Genomic DNA, 18,867 nt, shown 5'->3' on the forward strand with positions numbered 1-18,867 from the left:
TGATGGGTATTAAGGAGGGCACGTACTGCATGGAGCACTGGGTGTTATACGAAAACAATGGATCGTGGATCACTACATCAAAAACTAATGATGTATTGTATGGTGACTAACATAATAAAATTAAAAAAAAAAAACAACTAACCATTTCAGGATGAAAATGAAAAGATATGCAAGCCTCTGTTAACAGGAATAATTAGAGGAACAGAATCCCCAGCTGCACCAACTGCTCTCTTCCCTTCGAGGATGAGAACAGGCCAGAAAGGCTGGTTCACGCCCAGAACCTTCCCCTGGCTCTCCTTGAGGCCCTGGCCAAACAGCCTTCTGAACCGTCCTGGAGAGACCCTTCTTTTTTTTTTTCCAGCAGTCCTGATGGGAAAGGCAGGGGTTTAGAAACTTCTGCAGCCCAATGCCTACACTTTTCAAGTTTACCTGGTGTCCTCGGCTTCCTTGAGGAAGGAGCACAGGCATGATTGCGTTTCAAGCGTGGCCCAAGGCTCAGCCGTGTCACACGCCAGGACTCTGCACTTCTGCCTGCCAAAGGAGTTTGTCCAGCATTTAAATTAGGTGGAATTTCACAGAACCAGCACACTGATAGGTTTTTAAATAAAATGTTTTTCCAGAGAGAGTTGTCCATACCCATGGGGAAATGCCCTGAGCTTTTCCAGGGAGGAGCCGGCCAGACACCCAGCCCCGTGGGATTCCCAGCCAGGCCTTGTGCGGAGGTTAAGGACAGCTTTTGGGAGCAGCACAGCGAGTTCAGGAATTGAACAGGCGCCAGACAGGTGTTATTCGGTCCAGAATTATCACAATCTTTGTTATTTGCATCATAAATGTGCCCCCTACCTCGTTTACTTTTAGTCATGAGAAACCTCCTTCCCTGAGGGACCATTAGTGGGAAAGAGAGGCTGATTTCAGATATGGTTGCTGGAGGAGGTAACTGATAGCCCATCTACCTGGCCCCGGTGCAGGCCAACGGGGAAGCTCTGAGGACGCAGCCTGCGTGGGAAGGGTGGCTGATGCCAGGGACGTGGAAGTCGGGGCGCACCATGGGCCTATGAGTGACCACCCGGTGAGGCCAGCAGGTACACTTTGGGTGTACGGTTTGCAATCCACAGAGGGTGAAGACATGAAGGCCCTTCATGACATTTTGGTTGGAGATCCAGAATTTGGCTTTATTTTCTATCACCACAGTGAAAGGAGCAGAAGTTGTAATTTGAGAAGTGAAATTCATCAACACATGGAGAGTAAAAAAAAAAGCGAAGTGTAAATAAACTATTCTTGGGGAGGTCGTGTGGGGGAGTTGTTTTTTTTTTTTTTTTTGAAGCATGGGCTTGGAGCCCATGAATCATTGTGCTTTACTCTTAGCCCTGCCACGTAGAGGTGGTGAGAATTGCACTCTGGGTCTCAGTTTGCTTGTCTTTCAGGTGGGAAAATTATACACGACTTATGAGAGACCTGTGGGTGTTGTGTATGAAACTATCACTTCATAGTTGCTCTTCTTTCAATGAATGAAAGACTTTAAAATTCAGTTTTCTGCTTGGCCTAGTTCAAATCTCCTTTGGTTCAGTCCTTGTTAAAAAAGCCTTTCTAAAATGCATTCATGCATTAATTCTGACTTCCTCTGATTCATTCAAAAAGTCAACATGCAATTCCTCTATTATGAAGATTCATTCGTATTGTCCTGTACTGTGAATGTAAGAGATCTGGGGAATTGAGATGGACATGAGTTGTAAGGAACTGTAGATATTTTAAAATTCTGTTCCCAGTTTTCTCATTTATTTATTTTTCTGGAAATTTAGTAACATAAATAAAAATGTAATTATTTAAGAATTTTTATTGAGGGGCGCCTGGGTGGCTCAGTCGTTAGGCGTCTGCCTTTGGCTCAGGTCGTGATCCCAGGGTCCTGGGATCGAGCCCCGCGTCGGGCTCCCTGCTCAACGGGAAGCCTGCTTCTCTCTCTCCCACTCCCCCTGCTTGTGTTCTGCTCTCGCTGTCTCTCTCTCTGTCAAATAAATAAATAAAAAATCTTTAAAAAAAAAAAAAAGAATTTTTATTGAGTTTAAGTTAATTGAGCTTTTGTCATACATAACCATCTCATTATCTGCCTGCTTGTCTAATATTTATATGCAACTAAATCTATCAACTAGGATGAGGTTATGCTTTGGGTACAATTTGATTATGTGTCTAGAAGTTATTTCATGACATTGGTGAACCTGATTTGTACATCATTTATAGAATGGAAAGATTTAAAATCCAGAGAGAAAAGACAAATAGACTGTTTCCTCATTCTGTCCATCAGCATTTGCTGAGTCACATTGAACTCTTTGCATTGGATGCTGTCAGATCTGAAGTGGTACTGGTCATGGGAGGAGCAGATTGAGGGAGATATTTGACCATCTCATCATTCTGACCAGGAGCACATGTGGGTTGTGGAAAGGCCTCCTTCTGGGGTTCCTAAAAGAAGGGGGAGCCCCCTTGGAAGTGGCAGTGGGGAAAATTGGGCACGCCATTATCTGTCAGATCCACCTGCTGCTCAGGTCTGGCTGAAAATACGACGTCTGTGAGGGGTGAGCTGAGTGTATGCATTCTTCTCATACTCAAGAGTTTTCCCCCTACAGGTCACAAGCTGTTTGTGGGTAATAAATACATGGACTAGCATTACCAAAAATGAATGAGGAGAATAGAAGGTATCTGAGTGACTTCTGTGTAGTGAGGCTAAGTATTATGTTACGAAACTTGCATTTCAGTTGTGTGTGTGAGTGTATGCCTGTGTTCTGGGTTGTGACATAAAATATGCTTCTTGCTGGTCAGGGTCAAACAAGATTAAAATGTCAGAGTTGGCAATGGGTTTCCCAGTGGAGGTGGTTGGAATGGACTTTATATCCTCTAAATCATGAATGCAAGATTTTACAAATATGTGACAAATGACACACTAATCCTATACAACATTCCTTCATATGCTCCTGGAGCAAAACGGAGAAAGATTATGATGGTCAGAACTCTGTCATCCATGAAAATAGAAGACGCTAACAATTCAGAGCAGAGGACAAAGCTCTACCTATAAGGGAAAGCCTTCTTTTGTGGGGGAGGGGACAAGAATAATACTTTGTGTTCTCAAGGCAAGTACTATTATTCATCATCTTGATGGATCATCTGCTTTCCAACATCTCCTTGAATGCATCGCTCCAAATGACGGAATGTCCAAACTTTCTTGAAACGTTTTTAAACCTACACCTTTTTATTTAATGTTAGCATTTCCAACAAAATCCTGGAATCATTTCAGCTTCCATTCCAGACATCAACATATACAGTTCTTCATTCCAGATTCAAACAAGCTAATCAGCATAAGCATTAAAATAGTTTAGTCCTGGGAGCCCTAGACGGGAGGCAGGAGAAGAGCAGAGTCCTCACCTGCACACCCCTGCCCTTGTGTCCTCTGCTGGTCATCTCCCCTCCTCCAACCTCCTGTCCTAAGCCACAGATTGAGAAGGTGGGCCCACTTTGGACCATCTCTAAAGCTCTTCTCCACTGAAACCCTTCCCTTCTCTAGTCAAATTAATTGTTTTGTTTTTTATGTCCAGGAACAACAGGCTCCACCCACTTCCTTTCTCTCTTGCATTTTCTGCTTGAGTGTGGCTTAAAGCACAGGCTTACCCCTGTCTCCAGGGCAAGATAAGCTTCTGACGGCTGGTAGTAATACACATCTCATTGGCACACATCGGAGCCATATGGCCTGCTTTGGAGGTTGAATAAATGCCAGGATTGGTTTAACTGGGTTATTTGGAATGAAGGATGTTGTCTGTATTTACAAATTATTTAGTACTGGTAAAGTATCTTTTCTCCCAGAAATGTAAACCATTTTTTCAAGCTACCCTTCCATTCTCTGTAAATTCTCTTAATCTCATTCAGTGTAGAACAACTCTAAGGCTTTTGACTCCAAGATATAAAAAGAAAAGAACCTAATAAAAATCACAGAATGTCAGCCTAGTGATCCTCCATATCAGTTTATCTCTGACTCGGGTGCTGGGAGATGTGTGCTGGGTGAGTACTGCAGTTTTCCTATGTGACGTTGATCTCCAAATATCAGTGATGCCTACAGAATATTCTCAAATTTCCCTTAAGACCCTATTAATTAGGTCTAGTATGCATGAATTTATCTGAATCATTTGAATCTATTTATAATTTCCCCTGACATCCTCAGTGTAATTTGCTCCATATGTTTATAGCCTGTGTAGTAAACAATATTTTCCTTCTATTTGTCACCAAGACAATCTCCCTCAAACTTTAAGGATTCTCTGTCTTTTTGCTTAGTGTTTGTGACTGAGCTGGGCTTTCCTATAGCATCTTCATCCTGTTGTCTCGCAGCCTCTGTTCCCAGGCAGCGGAGTCCCCCACCCCAGCCCCCGCTGGGGTAGAGAGGGACATTCATGTCCCTCTCTCTCTGGACTTTTTGTGAAATGTTCTTCTTGATGCTTGTGGGCAGAATTAGCCACAGAATTCTACAGACAAGCCTTGAGATTTATGCTTTCAGAAGAATAACTTCTTTTGCTTTTAGAACCAGGTTTCTTTGACACAACGACCCAGAGTCATGTCTGGGTTATCAATTAAAAACTCATGTCAGTTATCATTCTGTCCAAAATAGACCTCACACTTGACCAGTGAGGGCTCTAGCCTATCCAACTTAACAAAATAACTCACTGAAGATCTATTGTAAGTCTACTCTGAGAGAGTTCTCTACTCATAACAATCTCATATTCTAGTTGAGAAACTATGCACACATGCACACACACACAAACATTACGAAGGAGCCAGGGCTTCAACTAAGTTGGAAAAGATTTGGTAGAATCTAAATGAACAACAAAAGAAGATTAAGGAAAGAAAACTTGTTAGATGTCCCCTAGTCTTCATTGCCACAAATGGAAGCAGGAATGACCATTTCCATTAGCCACGATGCAGAGACAGACTCAGAGAGGTTGACAGTCTGCCCAAGGCCTGATCCTGCCATGCCCTTTGGCTGGCAATATCGGATCCTGTTCTCCAAGGCCCTCATGACAGAGAATTCAACGTGAACCTTTTGCCCTGACCTGCCTTGCATTGTGCTTCCTGAATTTTTCCTGATCTTCCTGGCTTCTGACATCCTGAATTGCTTTCCCAGTTTTGGTCTTGCTGCCCTTGTGACCCAACACTTGGTTCTGCGCCCCAAGTGTGCGGTCTCTGTGTTCCTTCCCCTTCACAGCATGGACTGCATGCGTGGCCACCGGGTCAGACCTCATCCTAATCCTGCTTATGGGACCTGACTTTTATTCCAGAAATGGAACTCTGACCTATTGGATTGTAAAGTCTGTGTTTTTCCCCTTGATCCACATCACCTCCAAGGGAGGAATGACAGGAGATATCAGGTAGCAGAGAACACATAATGCATGGTGGCTTCCAGCTCAAACCCTTAGGAACACGTTGGCTGTTCCTCATTTGCTTTCATGGGCCAGAAAAACACAACATGAAAGTTGTCCAAGAGCTATTGAAGTGGAAAAAAATACCCAATTTCTTTATTTTTCTAAATCAAATAAAATCTGACTTAATTCCCTATGCAGCAAGCTTAGGAAAAAAATGAGCTATTAGTCTCTTTTTGGGGCTTTCTCTGCCTCTATGTCCCTCTTCCCTGCTCCGGCTCCACCTTTGGATCATACCAGACACTGGAGAGGACCCATCTTGTGGCTCCTGCTCTGCTGTGGCGCTTTCCCTGAGCTCCCTGATGCACCGCAGGTGGGCCGTTCTTGGATCACTCCTAGTCAGGCCAGGAAGATCCCCTTGTGGTCCCTGAGAGAGATGGGGTACTGTACTCACCGGTTCCATTTTCTTCCCTGGCACACATACATCCCAGCTTGTGTCACAGTGCAGTTGGGGTTAAGAGACTGACTCCCACCAATGGGATGTGGCAGAAGTGATGTAGTTCACCTCCCAGAGTGACCACAGAGCCCAGGTGACCCTCTACACCAGCTCCATCTGACAGAACTTTCTGCCAGGATAGAAACATTCCATATCTGTACCGTCCACTATGACAGCCACTAGTCTTCTGGCATGAAAGACCTGAATTTTTAATTATATTTAATTTTCATGAACTTAAACTCAAATAGCCACATGTGGCTAGTGGCCATCATACTGGGCATTAGAAATCTATCCCCTCATCCCCCGTCTGCAGTGACCTGGGAAGTCATGTGTTCTAGAAGGCACAGCTGCAAGATGGAAGCTGCCCAGGTCCTCAGGTCACCACATGGAGGCCAACTGCCCAGGAAAGTTGGTAACTTATAGCAGCTTGACTCACTTTGTGTGCCATGTGAAACCTCCACGTTTTTGGGTGTATTTGTTAATGCAGCGTGACCTGACCTGTCCTGACTATGGCAGGTCCCAGGGCTTCACAGCTTCCCCGCCCCCCAACTCCGTTGCCATCCCAACTGAGTCAGCTCCAACCCAGCCCTCCAGCCAGCTTTGACCTCTGCCCCCAGGGAGCCCACGTCCGTGCCCCTGCCCTGTTCCTTTCCTGTTCCTTCGCTGCTCAATCCCTTCCCTCTTCAACTTTCCATCTGCTAGACTTTATCCACAGCTACGCTAGGGCAACCTGGCTTGCTTATCCTCAGTGGGCCTAGACCATAGGGATAAAAAAAAAAAAAAGGTCTATTTTGTTTTTTTTACACTAAGCCCTGCCTAGCAACTTCTCTTTTTTCTTTTTTTTCAGCTCTATTCTTCCCTAGAGTCTGCCACTGAGAAAAACAAAGTACAAAATTTCTCAATAAGTACTATACTGCATTAAATTATTAATAAATCATCTAGTTTTAACTACAAATGCAGAGCTCTGGGAGTGGAGATAAGGGAAGAAATTATTTTCCTTTATTCGTGCCAAGTTGGCACTTCTGTCAAAGGCCTGAGATCCTGGCATGGGAAGTTCTACAGAAAAAAATTATTTAAAAGTATAACCCAGCTGGGGCAGGCCACAGAGAGCTCAGCTCACACCTGACACCCGCCCTAGGCTGAAATCAGCATCCCACAGAACAAATCCCATCCCCACAGGGCCTTAGGAAGAAAGGCATATATGTTACTGAGACTTTCAGTCAGGTTTCTTGGAGAGACAGAGAAGAAAAATCACAGCCCATCCCTCAGAGTACAAGAAACTCCCCATCAAACATTTCTTTTATTCCCCCCAAAGTTTCTCCCCCTTGCGGGCCTCTCAAATTCCCTCCTAACACTCCGAACAACTTCCTTTCTCCCTCAACTTGAGGCCCTCACTCAGCAAAACACCTCCCCAGAGCCGGTCCAACAGTGAGGACGTTGCCTCACACATGTCCTTTGTGAGGGGGGCTCGCCCACTGCCCGCCACCCACCGGAAGCGGTTCCACAAAAACAAGTAATACGACCTCCCTATTGTTAGAGAGGGATGTAACCGTTGTAAGCGCGGCCTAACCATCTGCCTTTCTCTTCCTTTCAGATGGTCTCATGCCACCACCCGGGTGAGGGAGCACCCCGCGCTGTGAGCCGTTGCCGCTGAAGCCCCGGGATCTGGTCCTTTGAAGGGGGCCCCACTTTCTTGACCCGCGCTGTTTGTCCTGCGGCGGCCACAACACAGCGCTGGCCGGTGCCCTGCCCCTGTGAACCTGCAGCTTTGCCTGCAGCTGGTGGAAGGAAGCTTGTTCTCCCCAGGCCGCCATTTCCGCTCCAACGCTCATTGTTCCTAGAGTTAGTTACCACATTGGTGGTTCAAAGCCATAATCTTCTTTTGCTCTCATTTTGGAGTCCCGTGTTTTCCCCATCCGCCTCTATTATCCTGAGAGCCTTATTTTTCCTCTTGATCCAAACCAAACACTGTTTATCAGTCATAGGAAGGGCTTTGCAGGGTTCCTGCCCATAGTGCAGAATGATACACAGAGCTTCCTGTGCAAGCGTGGCCCTGCGCCAACACTGTGGAACAGGCTGCGGGGGCAGGTCGGAGTCATAAACTGCAATGGGCTGTGCCAGGGCCAGGGAGACACATCTGGCCTTGCTCTGCCTGTCCCTGGGGGAGCCAAAGAGGGCCTCAGACACAAATGTCAAAGCCCAAGTGCCTGGACCTTTCGCAGGGAGGACCCAGTGTGCGTTGAGCGTGGCTCCATCAAGAACAAGCGGACTGATGTGGAGCAGTGCACGTCTTAGAAGCGTGCATGCTTCCAAAGCTGCTCATTGAAGCATGACGAAACACATAGGACATTCCATTCTTAGAGTTCACTGGAACCTAAGGGCTTGGGGTGGGTCATCTTGAGCACTGTCCTTTGAGGGGTAGTGTTGTGAAGGGCTCCTGCCTGATCGATGAGGAGAAAGGAGGCTTCCTTCCCACCCCGTGCCCCCATTTAGCAGGCATGTGACCCCGTGAAGTTCCCTTATCTGCCAGCATCTCAGTTTCCCTGTCTGTATGTCGAGGAAGGCAGACTCAAGGTCCACCACTCTGCGAATTATCTGTATTCTGGGCATTCTGTAGAGTACTCATTAGATGCTGACAGAGAATATTCAGGAGGCGTGGCTCACAGAGCAAGGGGTGGCCATTTATTGAGTCACTCCTGTGTTGTAGGGACAACGATGGGCACTGGGAATACAAGGGCAGCTAAGATGCAGTCTTTACCCTTGAGAAGATCATAGTCCAGTATAGGAGACACAAGCAGACAGTCATGATTCCATGTGTAAATGGCATACGATATAGAGGTAAGTACAAGGTGCTTATAGAAGCATAAAGAAGGGATGTATTGCTGCCTCAAGAAGCGAGGGTGGTTTTCTAGAAAAGTTTGATCTCCCTCTTGAGCAAGAACACATTGCCAGGCAGAGAAGGGACTGAAGGAGGCAGGGGAGGTGTGTTTCAGGAAGAGGGAGCCACCTGAGAGAATTGTACTTGGAAAATGACCATTGTCTTCCCACCCACCAACAGTGGCTGCTACCCACATTTGTGCCATGGGAGCCCAGCCCCGGGTCATGGCTGAGTGGATGAGGTGTAGATATCTGTTTTCAAAGCAGCTGGTTTAGAGCTCATTCTGGGTTCTATGACTTGTGGCCTGGATTGAGAAGCCGAGCTAGCCAAGTCAGTCATTGCTCTGGATTCTGAAATTGGGAACCGGAGACTGCTGGGCTTATCTGGGGGAACTGAGAGGATGAGTTTACATGAATGGGGGTGCTGAGGGAGTGTTGGGGTGGAACCTGGGTGTGCAAAGTCATGAGGGAGAATGAGCCACGGGGAGTGGAGTGGGAAGGAGAGATGAGGAAGGAGAGGCCTTACAGGGGGAAACAGAGTTCCTGTGCATCTTCTTCCAATGGGAGACTCTGAGAGGGGATCAGCCTCCAGTTATAGGAAACTTCTCATTTCTGTTCTCAGGAGTCCTGTCATTTTTATTGGGATTCTTTTATTTTCTTTGGATTTAATCTTACAAAGTTAAAAAAAATAATTATATAGACAAAATTTTTTTAAAGGTTTATTTATTTATTTATTTGTTTGTTTGTTTATTTATTTATTTGAGAGAGAGAGAATGAGCAGGGGAAGTGGCAGAGAGAGAGAATCTTTCAAGCAGACTTTGCTGAACGTGGAGCCCAACTTGGGGCTCGATCCCATGACCCATGAGCCAAAACCAAGAGCTAGATGCTCAATGGACTGAGCCACCCAGGTGCCCCTATAGACAAAATTTTTAATTGAATTGAATTTTTAAAAAAGATTTTATTTATTTATTTGCCAGAGAGAGAGAATGTGCACAAGCAGGGGGAGTGGCGGACAGAGGGAGAAGCAGGCTCCCCGCCGAGCAGGGAGCGTGATGTGGGACTCGATCCTAGGACCCTGAGATCATGACCTGAGCTGAAGGCAGTCACTTAACCTACTGAACCACCCAGGCGCCCCTAGACAAAATTTTAACACACATCCATGTAGCTATTACCCAGAATTAGCAAATGGTAGGAATTTGTCATGTTTGTTCTGGGTAATTACATTATAAAAGATAAAAAATTACAATTTAAATTTAATTTTGAATATTCTCTTTTTTTTCTTCCCTGGTCTCTCACTCTCTTCACAAAAGGAACCAATTAGAAATTTGGCCTGTATCCATGAAAATTATATGAGGGGGCACTGCCTGTATCAGAAAGGAAAAAGATTTTCCAGAAGTGGGAGCTTGCATCCATGTCTCACTGACAAGAACCTTGTCACGTGAGAACTCCATCATATGAGAGGGGCTGAAACCAAGTGTGTTTTGGGCTGCTGTTGCTTGTTCAATCTGACGTACTGCTTGGAACAAAAAACGATGATGTTAAGATGGAAACAGAGAATACATTTTGGATGGCACCAAGGTCTTTTAGCCAGTGAGACATATTGGTCAACTTATAGTTGTGGCTCTGGCACTTCTTATACTTTTCTCCTTGTCTTTAGCATTCCTCATTCTCAAGACCATCCGCCCATGAGTCCATTTATTTGTGTGGATTCTGCTGAGGGTCTAGTGTGTTCTGTCTCCAGCTTTGGAAGACTCATGTCTTCTCTACCACCATTTGCTTTTTCTGAAACATTTTATCATAGCGTCCCAGACTCTTTGATTTCTTATTTATGTTTTCTGTCTTTTGCCCCTTCTCCTAGATTCTGGATGATTTCTTCAGAGGTATTTTCTAGTTTTAATTATCTGTTGAGTTGTGTTAAATTTCTGTTCAACTATCCATCAAGTTGTTTTTTTTTTAATTAATGATTATACTCTATATTTCTACACTTCCAATATGGTTGTTTTTCGTTCTGATTGCTCTTATTTTGTAAGGTTCCATTCTTGCCTTATGGAACCCTTTTTTTTTTCTTTATCTCTTTGAACTTGAAAAAGGGATTTATTTTAGGAAGCAGGATTGACTAAGGACTTATAATAGTTAGAACTGAGTGATGGGCATATAGAGCTTCTTTATTTTCTCCAATGCACGTGTTTGAAATTTTCCATTAAAAAGTTTTAATGATGAATCCATGGTTATGAGCACATAAGAACATTATTTTTCAAAGTTTACTAAGATGCCATTTGCCTGGTTTGGGGTTGTTCTCTGGTGTGTAAAGAGCAGATTTATTGAAGGCCCCTTTCATTCCTCAATTATTAATTCAGTGCCTACCACTTCTGTGTGAGATAGCAGTGAACTACCGTAGCACTTACATTCTAATGGGGTGACAGATAATAAACAAAAAGAAATTTGAGGTGATTAATAAAGTTACATATACATAAAAAAGTTTTAATGATAATATTTATTTTGGATTTCAGTTTTTTCCCCTAGTTCTAGGGCCAGTAGGTGTCTCATTTGTGGCATCTGAGACTCATTTCCCGCATCACTGTTATCATTCCTTGAGTGTGATTCTTCGGCAGGTGCTGCTTTCTGTGGGACATGCAGATGAACCAGGCTTTAGGAGTGGCCCCACAGGAAGGCTTTGGTTTTGCTCCTGCTTGGCCTGGAGGGTTTCACTATTTAGCTTCTCTTCTTGGGCGCCTGGCATCATGTAGACAGTCCAAGTTTGGGCTCTGTGCACATGCATGGCCTAATCCTGGGCTCTGACTCCTACTACATAATCCCTTTTCCAAGCATAACCTTTGTGAATGGCAAGCCTCTCTGGTGTTTACCCAGGCCAGTGGGCAGAATTTTGTCATTATTTTCTCAGCCCTTTATGATTTATGCAGGACCTTATGCAGGTAGATAGGATCCAGCTTCTCTTGTGCTGGTCTCCTTCTCTTGATCTTATACCCATCTTGCAGGCAGCAAAGCCATGGAAACCTATGTGGTCTGAACTGGGTTTCATCTCCTACTAACTGCTGTGAATCTGAGTTCCTTATTTCTGGCACCTAGGGATTTCTCTCTTAGTTTTAAACATGCATCAAGACCAAAAAATTTATTTTATTACATTTTACTACATTCCTATTTTTGGGCCAGAAGGAGGGGAGTGGGCTTGGCAGTCTGCTTAGGTCTGGACTTGGTCCAATGTCATTGCCTTTCCAAGAGCTCTTGGCATCCTTGTAATAAACTTCCACTTCTCTTAAGCTAGTTTGAGTGAGTATCTGTACCCTGCAATCAAAAGAGCTCTGAGTAGAACAGACATGATGTGGTCAGGGAAAGATGAAGTGATAGAAGATATAAAGATGATAAGCAGTTTTATCTCTGGGAATTTAGCAAAAGTTTTCAGCTGGGGAGTGATGTGACTGATTTGTGCGTGAGAAAGACACAGGATGCAGCACTTGGAAAATCAGAATTCTTGGGGATGGGGGCAGGGAAGAGAAGAGAGGCAGAAAGACTCTTTCTATGACCATAGCAATAATGCAGGTGAGAGGTGATGAAGTCCTGAACTAAGGCAGTGGGTATGTGGGTTTTTAGGGAAAAAAAGATTAAAATTGTGAGTATTTGCTCTGCCACACTAGGCATTTTTCATGCGTTTTCCCATTTACTGATTGCAACACTCTGGAGAGTTCCAGATTTAATTATTATCCCAATTTACAGATAAGAAATTACAAGCTCAGAGAGATTAAGTAATTTGATCCAAGTCATATAACTAACAAGTGGCTGAGTCAAAATTTGAATTTAAGTCTCTAACACCAAAGCCCATCCATGTTCTTTTCTTTACATAAAGACCTTTCAATAGGAGTTGGTATAACTTATATGTGGAAATGAGGAAGAAGGAAGAGTGGACAAGGACCCTTGAGGTTACTAACTTGGGGAGTTAACAACTGGAAAGGCTATTAATTGAGAGAAGGGATACAGGAGGCAGAGCATGCTTGAGGAGGAAGGAAATTAGTCCATTTTGTGCAGTGGCTGGAAGTCATCTAGGTAGAGATTTCTAGTAAATAGTTGAAAATAAGGGGCTGAAGCTGAGGAAAGAGTTCAGCTGGAGATACAACCTTTGAGTCATGAGCTTATTCCTGGTTATGGAAACCAAGTGAGAGGATGAGAGTCTTTAGTAAATTGGTGGAGTGAGAAGAGAACTAAGGGTGTACCATGGGAGGTATTAATATCTGAGGAGAAGGCATAGATGGAGCCAGGAAAGGAATTGGGAAATATGGTTAAAAAAAAAAAAGTAGGCAGAGTATCTATAGCGAGTAGAATCTCAAAAACTAAGAGAAGCAAAATTTCTTTAAGGGGTATTCTCAATACTAACAAATGCTAAAGAGGTCAAACAGGATATAGACTGAAAATAAGACATTGGATGTGCCAATTTGGAAGTCATAGATGACCTTTGCAAAGACAGAGAGAAGGAGTGATTAATCCTGCCTGGGGCAGGCTAGAGAAAGGCTTCACTGAAGACTTGACATTTGAGTTGGGCCATGAAGCATGGTGGGATTGTGCCAGGCAGAGAAGAGGGTGAAAGACATTTCAGGCAAAGGGAACAACATGAGGGGAAAACAAAAATCCAAGCTAAGGCACCATTTGGAATTTAGTTAGAGCTCTTTGGATTTTCATAGGCAACATCAAGTTGGCAGCACAAGTATATTAAGCCATGTCTTGTTTTCTACATTTTGGAGAATCTTATGGTTTCTCTTTTCACTGTAGACATAATAATGGAGATTGGGAAATATGATTGGTGTCTTCCAAAGAGACATAGGGTTCAATCCTTTAGGAAAGCAGAGTTCTAATCAAGCAGAGTGAGTGGGAAGTCTCTACAGGTACATCTCACAGAGCATGTCATGATTTGGAAGGGCAATAAATGCAGGCTGTTGCAACAAGTCACCCAAAGCTCTTCACGGTTTGACATAGTCAAAGTCTCATCCTCAGGCAGAGTCTGATGGGGTCCAGCAGCACTTGTGGGCAGCTCCCATCCATGCAGTGACTCAGAGATCCGTGTTCCTTCCACATGCACTCTGAAATCTCAGACCCTTTCACTCCCAGCAGGTGGATGGGGAAAAAACCATACAGAAATCATACTAGACACCTAGTCACCCCAGGATGGAAGTGACACCTCACTGCTACTCACATTTGTCTGCCCTATTTAGTCAATCAGCCAACCTAGTGGCAAAGGAGACAGGGAAATGTTTGTAAGCATGTTGATATTGTGAGCATTAACTGCATATTCCATTGATTGATATTAACATATTGATTATTAAAGTATTCTTTGTTTCCTTGGAAAATGTAAAAGGTCTTAGGCATTGTCCATTTCCTATGTTTTGGGGTAAGCCTGGTCATCTGATTCAGGGCCTATCATCTCAGTCTGTTTTACAAAACAAAATTTCATGTTTTTCATGGGAATGTAAATTGGTGCAGTCACTGTGGAAAACAGTATAGAGGGTCCTCAAAAAATTAGAAATAGAACTACCATATAACCCAGCAATTCCACCTCTGGATATTTCACCCCCATGTTCAGTGTAGCATTATTTACAATAGCCAAGACATGGAAACAACCTAAATGTCCACTGACGGATGAATGGACAAAGATGTTGCGCACACACACACACATACACAGTGGAATTTTATTCAATCAAAAAAAAAAAAAAGAAGGGAAATCCTGTCATTAGTGACTACAGGGATGGACCTTGGGGGCCTTAGTCTAAGTGAATTAAATCACACAGAGAAAGACAAACTCTGTGCGATATCACTTATATGTGGAATCTAAGAAACAAAAACTGAATTCATAGATAAAGAGAAGAGATTGGTGGTTGCCAGAGATGGGGGTAGAGGGTTTGAAAAATGGGGGAAAGGTGGTCAAAAGGCACATAAATCCTGGACATGTAATACAACATGGTGACTACAGTTGCTACGAGTGTAAAGCTTAAAAGTTCTCAACACAAGCTAGGTGCCTGGGTGGCTCAGTCAGTTAAATGTCTGCCTTCGGATCCGGTCATGATCTCAGGGTCCTGGGATCAAGCCCCGCACTGGGCTCCCTGCTCAGCAGGGGAGTCTACTTCTCCCTCTCCCTCGGCCCCTCACCCCTACCCATACTCTCTCTCTCAAATAAATAAATAAAATCTTACCAAAAAAAAGTTCTCATCACAAGAAAAAACATTTTTTTAAATATATGTGGTGATTGATGTTAACTAAACTTTTGCTATTATACATGTACCGAGTGATTATGTTGTACAATTAAAAATAATAAAATGTTTTATGCCAATTATGTCTCAATTAAAATAAAAACAAAAATTTCATGTTACTAGAATTCTTCCCTTACACTGTGAACAACTTTTGACCATAGAATTGTGCTTATCAGTGTTAGCCAAAGTGAACTGAATTCTCAAGGTAGATTCAGTTTGTTGGATTCATGGTGTAACGTTGTTGTGGTTGGTAGCTTGGAGAGCACCACCATGCAGGAGACCCTTTTCGAGAAACATCTATGTCAACTCTGCAGACTGAAAATGAAGAAAGATTTATTTCATGTCATGATGGTACAATATCTTTTGTATATTTAACCAACGACATCTTAATTTTTGTGTGTGAATAATATTATAAAAATATTAATACAAATTTTAAGAAAGAAAAAAAATCCATGCCTAATTCCTTTTTTATTTTCCCATATTTCCTTTCAATTTGTTTTAATATGCATGTAAAATCCTCATGGAGTGGTGCTCAATAGCACACTTTTTTTATCCTTATGCTTTTCTCACATCACATCATCTGCCTCTCTGACTCAACCCTTTGCCACTCTTGCTTTGTTGTTTGCATCCTGGTCATGCTGACCTACCCTGTTCTTCACCAATGTCCTCCTACCTCAAGATGTCTGTGGTCGACATCCTTGCAAATGTTCTTTCCCAACCTTTTCACATGACGGGTTTGTTCTCATTTTCCAGTCTTTGCTCAAATGCCACCCCCTGAGAGAGGATTTCCCTGAGCACCCCATGAAAAGCAACCCCCATTGTTCTCTATCACGTTAGATCACCATGCTTATTCACATCATGACATTTTCCACAACCTACACACTTTTCTTTCTTTATATAGGGTTTTGTTTATTTCACTGTAAGCTTCTATAATGAATATGTAAACTTTCTTCTTTTTTTGAATTTTTCTTATAGGCTCTTTTCCTGAATAAATTCTCAGGAGAGAGATTATTGAATCAAATTTGTGAATATTGTTTCTTGAAATGAAGTTGCCATATTGCTTTCCAAAAGCTGCACCAATACATACTGATGCCAGGGAAGTAGTTTGTACAATTTCACCTCATTATTGTTGATATGTGGTTATATGATATATGTACATAATTTGGCAATTTGGCTAAGTATATTAAAGATACATATACATATAAATACATATTTAAATGTATATATATAAATACATATACACACATACGTACATGAAATTTGTACTAAGTGTATTCAATGAAACTTAGTCAATGAAAATTGACTAAGTATATTCAAGGATTATTTATGAATTATCAGACATTAATTAATACTTGAGCATGAGATAAAATCCTGTATTTTTAAATCTTCAAGCCCAACTTTGAAGGAAAACTGTCTCCTTTATTATTGCCCCTCCACGCTTATTAAAATTCTTTATGCCTCATGTAATAAAGAATCTTCTCTAAGGGCCCCAAGATAGAAAAGGGTGCAGCATTCTTAAAAACTGCATCCATCTCTCTGCATTTACTTGTTTATGACTTGAACAATCAGAGCCACAAATCTGCAAATGCCTGTAAATGCTGAGACCATTCAGGGGAGGTATAGTCTAGCTTTATTAAGCTTTTGCACCATCAAAATAAACAGATTAGTTAGTTTTATAGAAAATTACTAGGATCTCTGAGTCTCTAAGCAGAGCATGAGATACAATTCCTGAAATATTTGGAAGGGCCAGAAAGTTGTTACTTAATGACTAATAAGAAGCAAAGAGGCAGGGCACCTTTGTGGCTCAGTCGGTTAAGCTTCTGACTCTTGGTTTTGGCTCAGCTCACGATCTCAGGGTTGGGAGATCGAGCCCCTCGTCAGGCTCTGCGCTCTGCCGGGAGTCTGCTTGAGATTCTCTCTCTCCCTCTTCCTCTGCACCTGCCCCTGTTTGCGCTTTCTCTCAAATAAATAAAAATTTTTTAAAGAATAAGTAAAGATGCTTTCCTGCAGTGGGGCCATAGGCCATCAGGGAAAGTAGGACAGAGGACAAGAAAGAATGAATAAAGAAACAAATACCATCAGGGCACTTTGCACAGACCAGTAGTAATAAAGTGCTATGACCTGGCGGGTGCGTTGAACACACTCTCTGCACGGGGGGCCCAAGACACGGGACAAAGCAGAACAAAACAAAAAGGAAACCTGGAAGCCGAGGCCACCCCTTCTATTTTTCTCAATTGAGCAAACATTTATTATTCACGCATGGTATGCAAGGGAGGATGGGGTTATTAAGATGTGGCTAGGGCCCTTGAGAAGTCTTTTTGCGTAACTGGATTTCTACACACTCATATTTAATGAAGGCTTAGAAACAGCCTGGCTTCCAGCTCTCAGGAGCTGACAGAGAGATTTAATGCCATTTTATTGAGACACTGAAGGATCTGGCTACTTGAAGGCAGCAAGTCTGCTGCTGGAGAGATGGGGAGGGGCCGTGGGGTGCAGAGGAAGGGCTGAAAGATGCTGCTTCTCCCCCAGCTTCTGCCCCTGCCTTGCTATGTGGCCGTGGGGGAGCCTTGTTGCCCCTTTGGGACCTTAGTTGCCTCCTCTGGAGGATACAGAGGTTGAACTATGTCACTGGGTCCTCAATCACCTCTGAAAAAACCTAGGGCTTGGATAAGTATTCAGGGTTTTCTAAACACTGAACATTTAAACCACCTGAAGAGAGGTTTAATTCTATTTTGATCTTTCTATAATTTCACTTTAAAAAAAAATTGGTTTGTTTGTTTTTCATTAAAAAAAAAAAGGTAAGCCATTGCATTGGAACATCCCCAGCTATCTCCCTATCTAGCATTTTTGGATGTTAGAAATACTCCAGCAACATAAGGGTTTCAGCAACAGCTCCAAAGCAATTGCAAAACCCAGCAGACCAGTATAGTTGTCCCTCCATGCCCTCTTTCTCCCTTCTTGATCACATCTCCTGTCAGTGTGCATGAAGCCTGCTCTGAAGCTGGACAGGGGAGGCCTGTGCGCTGTTGGAGGGGGGACGGCTTCGGACACAGGCACGAGGAGGGGGGCTGTGAAATTGTGGGGGTCTCCCTTAAAGAAGAGACACGTAACAAGGGGATTGGGATAATGAAACTTGGATCCTCACTTGGATCCTCACTACTCCCCCCTCACTACCGCCACACCAAAATGCTTAGGTGAAAGTTCCGAAGCTGTGTCTATTTCCAGCGAGATGAAAATTATCTACAGCCTCAGAGATTCCTTTCAAGCCAACATCTTAAGGGGAGGTGTCCAGGCGTCCACCTGGGTGCCTTGACCTCCACCCAGCAAAAGTAACAGCACTGCCTGCCAGTCACCACCAAATAAATGGTAAATCACCAGATTCTAAGACATGAATCTACCATTTCACATGCTATTGACATATCATTGATGTTTCTCCAGTGGAGAGTTTACATCAGTTAGCAGTTAGCATATTGGAGTGCTCTTGATATTTGAAAGATTAAATCTTACACTGGGTGAGAATCTATATTCCCCAAATCTTAACACCCAAACACCATTATAGTCAAGTATTATTTGGAGCACAGAAATGTTATTGAGATAGTTTGATCTCTTTTTGAAGGTAACATGTGAACCTTGTCAAATATAAATCCTGTTAATGTAGGCATTGAACTTTTCCACACTCCTGTTCTCCCTTCGTCTTGGAATGGATTGCTTAACCCAAAGAGAAATTGCTAGAAAGTTATCTTTGTCAAAAGAGTCTTATTTCTTTGTTTTCTTATAGAGTGAGTTCCCTCTTGCTGTTGGTGGCTGTAGCACCTAAATCCACTCGTGGATTTATTTTAGGTTATCAGCATTT

The 18,867-nt window shown here is 43.1% G+C and overlaps 1 long non-coding RNA gene across 1 annotated transcript in view; it reads left to right on the top strand.

The window, feature by feature from the left end:
- The window catches only part of LOC145716805 (uncharacterized), an 11,338-nt gene extending 2,035 nt beyond the window's left edge, over nt 1–9,303 (top strand). The window contains exon 2 of the long non-coding RNA XR_014139711.1: nt 7,481–9,303. This is a non-coding gene — a long non-coding RNA (uncharacterized LOC145716805). The remainder of the gene's footprint in view (nt 1–7,480) is intronic.
- Nucleotides 9,304–18,867: the final 9,564 nt, after the last annotated feature.

The sequence above is a fragment of the Leptonychotes weddellii genome, chromosome 13 (assembly GCF_054177405.1).
Source record: "Leptonychotes weddellii isolate Sample4059 chromosome 13, ASM5417740v2, whole genome shotgun sequence".
NCBI classification, from domain to species: domain Eukaryota; kingdom Metazoa; phylum Chordata; class Mammalia; order Carnivora; family Phocidae; genus Leptonychotes; species Leptonychotes weddellii.